At 45.6% G+C, this 13,930-nt stretch overlaps 1 pseudogene; it reads right to left on the bottom strand.

The window, feature by feature from the left end:
• Nucleotides 1–1,356: 1,356 nt before the first annotated feature.
• On the bottom strand, nucleotides 1,357–1,915 carry LOC142457909 (ADP-ribosylation factor-like protein 1 pseudogene; annotated as a pseudogene).
• Between the last annotated feature and the right edge of the window lie 12,015 nt (nucleotides 1,916–13,930).

Below are 13,930 nucleotides of genomic sequence, written 5' to 3' on the forward strand. Positions count from 1 at the left end.
CCTTAGAATCTTTCCTCAAGAGTCCCACTGGTCTTTATAAAAACAGATATCTAATGTGATTTTAGAGGCACACATAAATTTTGAGGTCAACTAGAATGTAATCTCCAAGGGCAGGTATATCGATACTGCTGTACTCTGACACCTGGAATGGGGTCTTCATGGGCAGGATGTATTTGTTGAGTGAATAAGTGATAGACTGGTGTTTTACAGAAATTTTTTTTTTCAATGCAAAACAAGAAGCTGTGCCCTGGTTGCAGTTTCTTTCCAATGGACTTCATTCTTTACAATTAACTTTTGGTGAGAAAACCAAATGTAGTCACTAAAATATTTAATACAGCGTGAAATACTCATTTGGAAGTAAATCTGCACATAGTTTGACAGTGTGAAATTATAGTTGCTTGCAATCCTCAGTCATCCTGCTTTCTGATAAGCACGTGCTTGATTATAGCTCAGGTTCAGTGACTCCTTTTTAGTGACGAAAATAAAGTAAAAGGGACTTCTTGAAACACTTTGAGCCAGATTCACTAAGCTCTGTGTGAGACGCCTGGCTTTGTTTTATTGTGCTAAAATGTGGAATAATTTGTTAAGCAAGTTTAAACAAGCACCTAAGTGAACCTAATGTTCAACATTTACTCTAGACAAAATCTGATAAGGTACGGGGGGGGGAGAGCAAGACAGCTATAGTAATCGAAATGGTACCATCATTAATCCATTGTGAAAGCGTAACCAATGTCATGTATAAAAATTGCGTAAAACTGCTAAATGAAGGCCTAATTTTCTACATCATTAAAAAAATAAATTATTTTAAGGCAAAGTAGATAACTAATATAATAAACTTCTATAATTACATAAATTATGAATGACCCTCTACCACTGTGTGTATATATAAAATGTGTCTTTTACATTTTAATGGCTTTTAAATATAAAAAGGATGGTGGTGTTAGCCTGGATTCTTTAGAGAAACAAATCCACAGAAACTCATGTGTAAGAGAGAGTTTTATATAAGGGTTAAGTGCACATCAAGAAAACTTCCCAACCCAGTGGTGCCCCAGCCCATAAGTCCAACATTAACCCATATGTCCAACACCAATCCACAAAGTCCTCCTCCATCTCACAAAATCTACTTCAGGAGGAAAGCCGAAACAGTGAATGTGTAAGCATCTCAGCGCTGGCAGGCGTCTCCATACGGCTGCTCCAGCACCCAGGGCTGTATCAGGGTAGTTCCATGTGTCTTCTCCTCAGGGATGTCTTGCAGGAAGTGAGCCTTAACAGTTGAAGCAGGGAACTGGCTAAGGCAGCTGCACCCTGGTGTGACCATGAGAAAGCAAGAGACCTGAGAACTAGAAAGGTGAGGCTCAGAAGCAGTGCAGTTACTGTCTGCTCTTTAATGTTTCAACTAACCATTCCATTGCCTCATCAAGGCCAGTGCCTTTGGTTACTGAAGTTTTGAATATTTGCCATTTTCAGTCCTTCAAGGCAGGTAACCCAAGTGAATTTGCCATCTCTGAGGGAGTCATGGCCTGCTCCATGTCCTGCTTATTTTCAAACACCACTAAAATGAATTTTTGCAGTTCTTCTTCCTCCAGCATGGCAAGTAACTCTGATTTGGAAATGCTAGTTCGGTCTCAGTCATAACTGTCTACAACATAAACGACCACATCTGTGTTTGGATAAAACATCGCCAGTATGGCCCGATACTAGTGTGTCCTTCTAAATCCCAGACTTGAAATGTAAGGTTTTTGTAGATTACTGTTTCAACATTAAATCCAATGGTAAGAATAATAGCAATGACTTCTCAAACCTGTAATCTATACAAGATTGTGGTTTTTCCTGCTCCATCTAATCCCAAAATTAAGATCCCCATTTCCTGAGTTTCAAACAGACTGGAAAAAATACTTGAGAAAAAGCCACTCATGCCTGGCCGCCTTTGCTGATCCTCAGAAACAGGCCCTGACCTAGGCAGTGACTCCTATTCGGGCTGCAGATGCCACAGCCACTCACCTCTGCCTCCGTCTCCACTTCATGAAGTAGTTAGTTTATTGTGCCAACCTGGCTGATAAATACATGTAGGGTTAATTGAAGGGCAGAGAGATAAATGGCTCAGTGAGCCTCGCCTTTCTAATTCTTGGGTCCCCCTGCTCTTTGATTGTCGGACCAGGGTGCAGCTGTCTTAGCTAGTTCCTGCCTCAGCTGGCAAGGCTCACTTCCTGCAAGACAACCTTGAGGAGAAGCCACATGCACATACCCCAATGCAGCCGTGGGTGCTGGAGCACCAGTGTAGAGACCCCTGCCAGCACTGAGATGCTTACACTTTCACTGATTTGTCTTTCCTCCTATTGTTGGTATCATTGCTTCTGTTTTGTGAGATGGAGGAGGACTTTATGGATTGGTGTCAGACATATGGGTTTATGGATTAATGTTGGACTTGTGGGCTTGGGCAGCAGTAGGATGAGATGTTTTCTTGATGTGCACTTAACCTTTATATAAAACTCTCTCTTCTATATGAGTTTCTGTGGATTTGTTTCTCTAAAGTACCCAAACTAACACAATATTGACCCAAGAACTAGAAAGGTGAGGCTCTCTGAGCCATTTATCCCTCTGCCCTTCAATTAACCTCACATGTGTTCATCAGTTAGGTTGGCACAATAAACTAACTACCTCAGTGGACATTAAGAAAACACCAATGAAACCAGGAAGCACCGCATGGCAGGAATGGACCAGGAGTACCTTATCCTGAGTGTAATCAGTCCATCACAAAAGGACAAATATTGTATGAGGCAATTGTTATAAAATAGAAAAAATAACTTCAAAATTCAGACTTTTATTCCAAAGGGCACAGACTTTGGAGGTTACTGAAGGAGGGAGGACAGGGAGGAAAGATGAAGCGATAGAGGTTGACAGGTATTACTTTGGTAAAGGAGTTTTGTCAGTCACATTGATTGGGGTTGACTTGAAGAGTCAGTTCGCTATTACTGTATAATTGAAATATAATGTAGGTAGAAGAATCATATTCTTTGGGCAGATGTAACTTAGCTAGAAATTCTCCATAGCTGTGACCCTGAGCTAGACCCATCCATCTTTTGTAAAAATTTTAATATTAATTGGGAGTTAATACATATATAATGCCATTCAATAGTTCAATCACGTCAAGCAGTGTTTTACAATGGCCATCACAATCAGTTTCCAGACCTTCTTTTTCTTCCTGGCTCCTTGACATTGTCTTTTATGTTGCCACTGTTACTCCTGCCACCAGGATACCCTCCACCACCACCACCACACCCTTATTTAACTTGCTGTCCCTATAAATTCACTAATCCTGGCTTTCATGTACCAAAAAAGAGAAAATTATATAACACCATTTCAAGTGAGTGACCCCCAATGGCCATGACTGTCTGGCCAGATGAATATCAGGCCAGCTCCTAGCAGCAAGTGACCTCTGAACCTCCCCTCACCCACATGTGGAGCTGACCAGAGCTGGCTGGTGCAACTAGCAGCGTGTGACTTCTGAACCTCCCCACACCCACGTGCGGGTAGCTAATGTAACCTCTCAACAGCTTTTCAAGTCTTTTTTTGCATGACCCATTTCACCTGGCCTGTTTTGTTCATGGCCCACCCTGTACCCGGCAAGAATACACCTGGAATCAGGAAGACACCTTACATTCCAGAAACCCAGATATACCTGTATCTTGCAATCCCTGACTATTTTATCTTACATGGACTCAAGGCAGCCCAGTCACATGCTCCCTCACAATATAAATGCCACCCCTGTAGCCTGGGGCGTGACTCCCACTGCCTGGACACTGTGAACTGTGGGACTTGGCCCAGGCTGGGTTTTTCTCCTTAATAAAGCCTATTTGCTTAAATTTGACTGATTTGGTATCTGGTGCCCCTTGACCACCTTACATTGGTGCTGAAACCCAAGATAGAGACCCCCCCTCCCCTCAGTAGTCAGGGACACAGGCCCACTCCAAGGGACTCTTCTATAACTGAACCTTAGCAGTTTAGAATAGCAGATCAGTTTTGAACTCTGGTAAGTCCTGCCCCGCCACTTCTCCTGAGCTCCTCCTGCCTTGTGTCGTGGCCATGCCAGGGATTGCCTTCTGCTCCTATTTGGGACCCTGTGACCTGGGAGATGTCTCATTAGCAGGGGACCACCTCCGTTTACTCTAGAGTTTCCTCTAACATGGAAACGCCTTGTTTTGAGGGAAAACTCTATGGGGTGTTGGAGCATCATGGGCAAACCGAGTCCAAAACTAATCCTAAGACCTCCTGAGGCTATCTCCTCCTAAATTTCTCCAAACTTAGATTTTCCCAAAGCCTCCGTGAAAAAATGGCTAGTCTTCCTGAGTACAACTGAGTTGTCTCAATAACCCTTAGACAATCAATCTAGGTGGCCCTCTGAGGGTACTTTCAATTTTGGCATTCTCACTGACTTGGACAATTTTGATGCCGCTCATGAAAATGGTCGGAGGTCCCACACATTCAGGCTTTCTGGGATCTCCAAGCCCGCCCATCTCTATGCATCCAGTGTTCCACCTCACAGGTCCTTTTAGCTAAATCAACTGAAAGGAGCATGCGGCAAAATCAAACTTGAAAATAACTATGACTCTCCCTACCATACCCTGGCAGTGTCCTCTGCACTTACTAAAGAGCCAGACACTCTTGGTCTCTCGCCTCGACCTATTCCTAATTCTCTTCCTCTCTCTTAGCCTCCACCACCCTATGCAAAGCCACTCCCCCTCCCTTCTATACCATCTTCCCCTGGTGCTGCTGAACAGCCCTAATCCTCTGCTCCGGCCCCACCCATTTCCACCCTCTGTTTCCCCTATCTCTTCTTCTGTGTCAGCACATACCCATTCCCAGCTCCTGGCTCTTAGGGAAGTAGCAGGGGCTAAGGGTGTGGTGTGGGTCCATGTTCCATTTTTTTCTCCAAGACCTGTCCCAAATTGAAAAGCACCTGGGTTCATTCTCTGTTAACTCTAGTAATTATATTAAGGAGTTTCAATATTTAGCTCAGTCATATAATCTGACTTGGCATGATGTATGCATCATCCTAGCCTCCATCTTAATGCCTGATGAAAAGGAGAGAGTCTACCTTGCAGCTAGGCAGTATGCATATTAGACCCACCTGGTAGACAACATTGTACACATGGGCCAGACGGCCGCTCCTGCCAAGTACCCGGGGTGGGATTATCAGCCTGGAGGGGGTGTAGCCACCTCCATAACTTACTAGTTTGGTGCCTGGTACAAGGGATGGAAACAGCATCTAACAAGGTAGTCAACTTTGAAAAACTAAAGGAGGTAACACAGTGGAAAGATGAAAATAGTGCCCTTTTTCTAAACTACCACCCAGAGGCCCTCACCCAGTTTACATAACTGGACCCCAAAACCCCTGTCAGAGCAGCAATCTTGGCCTCCCACTTATCTCTGAGTCAGCTCCGGGTATAAGAAAGAAAAGCAAAAGAAGGACCACACAGCCCATTACAGGATCTGGGAAAAACTGCCTTCAAAGTCTTTAACGCCAAGAGGAAGTAGCAGAATCAGCCCGACAGTCCAGATTACAACAGAAGGTGTCCCTGCAAACCCATGCTCTGGTAGCTGCCCTGAGACCTGTTGGGGAGGGGCCGAAAGATCCTCACACAAAACGGATGCAGCCCCTCTGGGGACTTGTTTTAAGTGCGGTAAGGACAGACATTGGGCCGGCTAATGCCCAAACTCCAGGCCCCCCACCAAGCCATGCCTGGTGTGCTGCCAGAAAGGACACTGGAAGTCTGACTGTCTGCTTGCGGCCTTCCCCTGGCTGCCTCAACAGCCAGGGTTAGCCGGAGCCTCACCACAGTCCTTCCCGGCTGGTGAGCTTGTGGGGCTTGCTGAAGAAGACTGAAAATGCCTGCACTCAGATACCCCAGTAACTCTAGCCAAGCCCAGGGTCACCATTGAGGTAGCGGATAAGTCCACCTCTTTCTTATTGGGCATGGGGGATACCTATTCCTAACCTTCTTTCATATGTTGGGCATAGTCTCCCTTCCACAATCACTGTGATGGGAATTGATGGCCCCTCCTCAACACCCAACAGAACCCCCTTCGTGGCCTGCATCTTAAACCAATACCCTTTTTCCCATTCATCCCTAATAATCCTCTCATGTCCTGTTCCGTTGCTCAGATATGACATTTTACAATGCCGCAAGGCCTCCATTTCCCCAATACCTCAGCATCCTCACGCTGCCCATCTCCTTTTTGCCGCTGTAACCACCCTGGGGCCAGACGCTCCTCCTACCCCTCTGTCAGGTTTTCTATCCAGAGTAAACCCTCAGGTATGGGATTTATTCTCAACCGTAATAGCCTTCCATCAAACACCCATTAAAATCAAACTTAAAAACCCTGATTTTTTCCGTTGCACCAACAGTTTCCCATATCTAAAGAGACCCTTTTAGGAATTCAGCCTATCATCAATTTCCTGTTAACACACAATATTTTAGTCCCTATTAATTCTCCATGTAATATTCCCATTTCTCCAGTTCATAAACTCAATAACCATAACAGACGCTGTACGAACATCCGCCTTAATGCCGTGGTAGTACCTATACACCCTATAGTTTCCAACCCCTACACTTTATTAAGTAATATCCCACTGAAAAACACATATTTTACTGTTCTGGATCTTAAAGATGCTTTTTCTCCATCCCTCTGCACCCTGATTCCTACTTTCTTTGTGCGTTCACCTGGTCGGACCACCAATCTCAGATAGATCACAAGTTAGCCTGGCAGGTCCTCCCTCAAGGTTTCCACGACTTTCCCCACCTTTTCTGGCAGGCGTTATCGGCTGGCTTATCTCATTTTAATCCTCAAATTAGCACCTTACTGAAATATGTAGACGACCTGCTAGTCTGTAGCCCATTGCTGTCTCACTATCAAACAGTCAGTGGTGAATTATTAAATTTCCTAGGGGCCAAGGGATATCGAGTATCCCACTCTAAGGCTCAGCTGTGCACCCAAAGCGTCACTTACCTGGGTATTTTGCTTTCACCTGAAGGCCAGCCTTTGACCACTTGCTGTACCCAAAATTTACAAGATTTACTCCCTCCTGAAATGCAGCCCAAATTTTGTCCTCTTTAGGATTTGTGGGGTTTTTCCATTTCCGGATTCCCGACTTCACTCTCATTGACAAGCCCCTTTCTGAGGCAGCCAAAGAAACTCCCCAGGGGCCCCTGACCAACCCAGCAATCATTCATCAAGGGTTTGCTAAACTCCGTGCCTTATTACTTTCAGCTCTGATTCTTGTTTTCCCCTCATCAAATGCACCTCTTCAACTCTTTACAGATGAGCAGCAGGGTATAGCACTGGGCGGGGGGTGTCTTGTACTAACAGCAGGGCCCGTCTCACCAGGTCCTAGCCCACCTGTCCAAACAGCTGGATGTCATGGTAAGGAACTGGCAACCCTGCATGCATGCACTAGAAGTAGAAGCGGAACTCACCAAACAAACTCTTAAACTCACTAACTTCCAGCCTCTCATTGTTTTGCCCCCCTACCAGCTATCAGACCTCTTAAGTCACAGTGCCCTTTGTTGGGAACTTCTCACATACAAGTATTCCACTTGTTATTTCTTGAGAACCCTCACATTACTGTTCAAACATGTCCACGCATTAGCCTTGCCACCCTGTCCCCTATTCACAACCCTATGCCTACCTTACATCAGTGCACAGGAATCATTGAAACCTACCTCCACCCAATTCTGGACCTTCAGTCCCAACCCCTACCTGATCCACTATTGACCCTTTTTGTGGACGGCAGTTCCAGAGTAGATGATCAGGGGATCAGACGGGCAGCATAAGCTGTTGTCTCCCCCATTTGGGTGGTTGAAGCAGCCCCATTACCCCCTGGAACCACGTCCCAAAAGGCCGAGCTGGTGGCGCCTACCCAGGATTTAAAGTTGGCCCAGGGTCACGCTATTAATATTTACATGGATTCTAAATATGCATACTTGATAGCTCACTTCTACTCAGCCATATTGGAGGAGCGTGGGTTCCTTTCTACTCATGGTTTTCCAATAGCAAATGGTGCTCACAGCAGGCAACTGCTAAAGGCTTTACTCTTGCCATCTAAAGTAGCCATCGTGCACTGCAAACAGCATCAAACCGCCAAAGATCCCATCTCTCTGGGCAATGTCTGAGAAGATGCCGCAGCCTACCAGCACACATTTCACCCGGAACCTGTCACCATAGCTCCAGCACTCAGCCCTTTACTTCCTCCTCTCAATAAATGGCAGCCGACACACTCAGAGTCCGAAGTGCAGCTGCATAAAAGAAGAGGAGCTATTAAGGCCTCTGAGCAGTGGATGTATCTGAATACCAAACTTATCCTACCACCAGCCCCAAAACACTCCTTCCTCAGGGAAGTTCACGATACTTTACATCTAGGCCCCAAGGCCTTATTCCATTTCTTGTAACCTCGTATAAACCCGCTGGCTCTCCGCACGGCTATCGAACAGGTACACTCAACTCGCACTGTTTGTGCCACCGCTAACTCCCAGAGCAATATTCATTCAGCCTCCAAGAAACCTCCACCAATTCCAAGGACACCTCCCCGGTGAAGACTTGGCAATTGATTTTACACACATGTAAACATAACATAACACACATACTAAATATAACATCTTAAATATTTGTTAACTTTGGTGGATACCTTTACAGGATGGATCAAAGAATTCCCTACCAGCCACGAGACAGCAGATGCTGTCCCTCCAACTCTCCTGGAATCTATAATCCCTAGGTTTGGCCTTCCACACTCTGTCAAGTCTGTCAATGGCCCAGCCTTCATTTTGCAGGTGTTCCAACAGATCTCAGCCACCCTGGGAGCGGATTGGAAACTACATATTCCTTATCAACCCCTCCCTCCCCAGTAGTCAGGCAAGGGGGAGTGTGCCAATGAACTTAGAAAGTCCCAGTTAATTAAGCTCTGTTTAGAGGTCCACCTCTCTTGGCTAGATCTATTTCCCGTTGCCTTAACCTGCCTCTGGGCTTCCCCCAGGGATTCCACGGGTCTCAGCCCATTTGAAATTCTATATGCCATCCATTTATCCTAAATTATTCTCTGCCTGAGAATTAAACTCTGCTTTTAGCTCACTTACCCACTCTATCTTTGCTCAGCAATTTACTCAGGTCCTACACAGACCAATAGCTTCTGGACGTGGGAGACACCACTTCTGGGCACCAACACCTAACTTCTCCCCAGGAGACTAGGTCGTAGTGAAAACTTGTCCCACGCCTGGACCTGGACTCCAGCCATGGGGGGGAAGGACCATACACCATAATACTCACCACCCCATAGACAGTCAAACTGGTAGGATTGACGGGCTGGTATCATTTGATGTGGGTCAAGCTAGCACCCTTGGAACCCAAGCCCACTGAAGATACATGGACTTCCAACCTCATCAGTCCAACTTCACTCCGCCTAACCAAAACCTTCCCCTAAATGAGTTTGGCATGCCTCCTCCTCTTTCTATTTTTTACCCCCTTATGTGATTTTGGAATAGGCCTTGCGGCAACTGCTCCAGCCAAATGCACCACTGGTCAAAAGGTCTGTTTGGGGCTCAGTTAGGTTGAGGTTTGTTCCTGCTTTTCCTCTTCAGGTGTTGTCTTCCGTAAACAAGGAAATGCGCTCACCCGGCCACCGATGGCAGTCCATAGTTGCCGAAACCTGGGCTGATGATTTGGGAATCCATTCGCAGGTTATAGGCAAATAGTACTGTCAGCCTGAAGGTTGCCAATCTCTGGTGTCGGTGCCTGTAAAACGCTCTCACGGCACTCCCCCACTGTGGTCCCACACCCTCCTTTGGCTCCCGTATGACCAAGCAAATCTCGTGGTTGCAGCACTATACGGGTAAAAGAAAATGGAGGTTGCCCATGGGATTCCTGTGTAATGCACAAATACCAAATAGATCTGGAAGGAAAGCAGAAACAAAAGTATCGTCTTCTCACTGGTAACCATCATAACGGTACTTTTTGGATCAACATCCCTGACCCATGGGACACTCGCTGTCAGGAAGGTGTCCTAGGAAAAATCTACCTGTATCCGGGCTCCTCTGACCCTTGTGAATCTATATATATCTATTGTGCTTACATATGTACTGGTCTGGCCAATCAAACCGGCTAACTCAGAAAGCCCAACAAGAACTTAAAGAACAGGTTACAGGACAGAAGTCCAAGGGAAAACCATTGTCTTGGCTCACTGTTACCCAAGAAGGGGCAGCCCTTCTTAACAAATTCCAACCTGGTTAATCTTTTCTCTTGTTTCCTTTGTGCTGCCCTCCATAGGTCTCCTCTGGCAGCAGTAACTTTGCCTCAACTGTTTAACTACACAGAAAAAACAGACACCTTTCCGCCAGTAATCTGACTCTCCCTGTTCCACAATCCACTGCTTAAAAAATGGCGGCTTTGCTATTCCGACCCGGGACAAAGTTGTAACAGCAAAACAAGTGACCTCACTCCCCCCCCCCCAATGTCCCCAGGCAGATTCTTTTGGTGCAAGGGCACCCTGACAAAAGGCCTTTCCACTCCTTCCCCAGCCCATCTATGTATGCCAGTCACCCTGGTACCCCAGCTAACTATGTACACAGCCCCTGAGGTAAATGCTCTACAAAAAACCTCCCATAGCACCACCAGATACTCATGGGCAGTGTTCCTCCCTGTCATGGTTGGTTTAGCAGGAGCCTCTTCCTTGGTTGGCTCAGGAATGGAGGCAGGAGCCCTATCCCACCCTGAGCTCTTCACAAAGCTGGTCCTTCAAACTGCAAGAAATAATTGAAGACACTGAATTATGTTTAAATCTCTTACAGCACCAAATAACATCCCTAGCACAAGTAGCCTATGGAACAGAAAGGCCCTAGACCTCTTGATGGCCAATAAAGGGGGAATGCACATGTGCCTGAACGAGGAGTGTTGCTATTATGTTAACGAATCCGGGTTGGTGGAAACCAGTATCAACAAACTTCATGAGTTGGGAAAAAAGCTCTCTGGTTGAACCCCCAGCGTCCAACAGAGAGGTTGGTGGTCTAATCCAGTCATCAGTTGGGTTGCTCATCTAATAACCCCTCTTATAACCATATGCATGCACTCTGCTACTTCTGGCTCCCTGTTTGCTGAACTTTCTTCGCAACCGAATGCAAGAAATTTCTCGTATTGCCATTAATCAAAAGTTATTGCGCTCTTACTGTCCTTTCCCACAGGAGCCAGGCATTCCTGACACGTTAGCCCCTCCCACGTTGTCCCAATACCAGCAGATAGTAGCCAGAAGATTTGTTGCCCCTATTATCAAAGAGTTGGACTGTCTGACCAGATCAATAACATGTGGGCTCCTAGCAGCACGTGACTTCTGATACTTCCCTCACCCATGTGCAGAGCTGAGTAGAACTGGCTGACACAACTAGAAGCGAGTGACCTTTGAACCTCCCCCAAACCACATGTGGAGCTGACCAGAGCTCTGCAAATCCTTTTTCGCATGGCCAGCTTCATGGCCAGTTTCAGTCCGTTTTGCTCACAGCCCACCCTGAACCTTTAACACGGCCCTTTTTGCTCACAACGTGCCCTGCTCCCAGCAAGAATACACCCGGAACCAGGAAGACAATTTATATTCCAGAATCCCAGGCATACCTGTATCTCCCAACCGCTGACTACTTTACCTTATACGGACTCAAGGCAGCCCAGTCACACGTTCCCCAGCAATATAAACACCACCCCTGGAGCCTGGAGTGCGACTCCCTCAGCCTAGACACTGTGGACTGTGGGACTTCACCCAGGCTGGGTTTTTCTCTCCAATAAAGCCTGCTTGCTTAAATTAGACTGATTTGGTATATGGCACCCTTCAACAACCTTACAATAGCACTTGTGACATAAATCCTAATATGAACATCAACAAAAAACAAACCCAGAATATGTTGAAAACCAGATTAGGTCCAGTGTGTATCCAAAGGATGTTCAATTGACAAAGTTTTTACTGTTCAAGTAAGATTTATCCCTTTTATCTTCCATTCTCATCTCTCCAATGCACTGCACTTTCCTCCCATCCCTCAATTATGCATAGAGGGCGATCATCAGAGGCTTATTTCCTATGTAGTTCCCCACAACATATCTTATGCTCCCACAACATATCTTATGCTCCCACTGTAATCTATAGCTTCTGCAAACCAGATTCTCACAAGTTAGGCTATGATACTAATAATGACTTTGGATTATATGACTTACAATCCTTTGGTGGCTGATGATGGTGTGCTTCTTCCATGCCAATTCACTTGATGTAAAACCCAAAGCTTTAAGGATCATTAATGAGAAAATTGAGACAAATCCATGTGCCCTAGTGCAGGGCATACACGGACTATAAGAGATAACAAAGTAAAAACACCCTGTGGAAGACAAAATATATGGGTGGGACCTATTAAAAATAAAACCCTGTGTACTTTGGAAAACTTCATTAAGAGCATAAAAAGAGGGTCCACAGATTGTGATACTTATTAACGACATAATGGAAAAGGATTATTTACTGAAATTATTTTTTTAATTACAAGCCTACAGCAAGATAAAACACTTATAACCCTCTAAGAAGGTGAGCAAAGAACAATTCACAAAGAATGACACTCAAATGGTCAAGACATGCTAGTTGTCTGGGAAATGCAAGTCAAAACAACCATGAGATACCATCTAACATCTATAACTGAAGCCCAATTTAGGAAAAAATAAAGAACAATCTGAGAACAAGGAATTCTGTAGAGGCTGTGGTGACTTTGGAACTCTTCTACACTGCTGGTGGGCTTGTAAATGCATACAGTCACTGTGGAAGGCAACATGGCAATTCCTAAAACAGCTGTCAATTGAAATATCATATGACCCAGTAATACCATTACAAGCATAACCCCCCCTCCCCCGCCCCCCCACAGAAAGAAACAAAGAAATCATGAACAGAAGTATACTTCTCCATGTTCCTTGCAGCACAATTCACAATAGCAAGAAGCTGGAAAAAGCCTAATTCCCATTGGTAGAAGATTGGATTCAAAGAAACCGTCTGTTATATAAACAGAATATTACTCATATCTAAAAAAAAACGATTAAAACATGAAACACCTCAACTCATGGAGCGATCTGGAAGAAATTGTGCTGAATGAAGTTAGTCAATCCCTAAAGGACACACATTTTATGAGTCCACTGCCATAGGAACAGGCATACGCTCGGACAGTTAGGGCACCCATTCTGCTTCCCAGGTGTGGCAGACAGGCTAGTAGAGACACTGATCAGCATCAATGAACCACCTACCATCCCCTCTAGGTAAGTATTTTGAAGGTCACTTTGCCGGAGGGCTCCTAATGTCAGCTGGGGTCAGATGGTCAAAGATGGAGAAGGGGATGCTGTTTACTGAGAGGCTCTCATGTAACCTATGATGAGGTCCCGCCTGGGCTGGTAGATAGCCGTGTCAGAGGATGAAGGCTACTGATAGGGAAAAAACAAGTCCAAAGAGGAGAAAGGGAGCAAACAGGTCTGAGAAACATAAATGTATGCCTGTTTGTAGGAAAAGAGGGAGTAGCGACCTCCAACTGGGGGATGGAGGCATGATGACTAAAAATGCTTTTGGGGACTTTAGGTGGAGGGATGGTCTTTGGTGATATGTGCTGAATGAGCCACATGTACCTGGGCTTTTGGATGCCTCCCGGGGACCCAAGCCAGGGTGCAAGGGAACACTGCGGCACTGAATCCTGGATCTTCAAGGCACAAAGCATGCCAAGGGGGCTGCATCAGGGAGATCTGATGCAGAAACGCCACAGGGTGAACTGGACTCTACCTCAGGTACAATTGTAAGTTGAGGATTTAAAAGGAAAAATACATGGTGTCTGAGGAAGTGAAAGACAAATGTACCAAAACTGTTGAACTCAGCAGGTGGACACAT

The sequence above is a fragment of the Tenrec ecaudatus genome, chromosome 10, assembly GCF_050624435.1.
Source record: "Tenrec ecaudatus isolate mTenEca1 chromosome 10, mTenEca1.hap1, whole genome shotgun sequence".
NCBI lineage: Eukaryota > Metazoa > Chordata > Mammalia > Afrosoricida > Tenrecidae > Tenrec > Tenrec ecaudatus.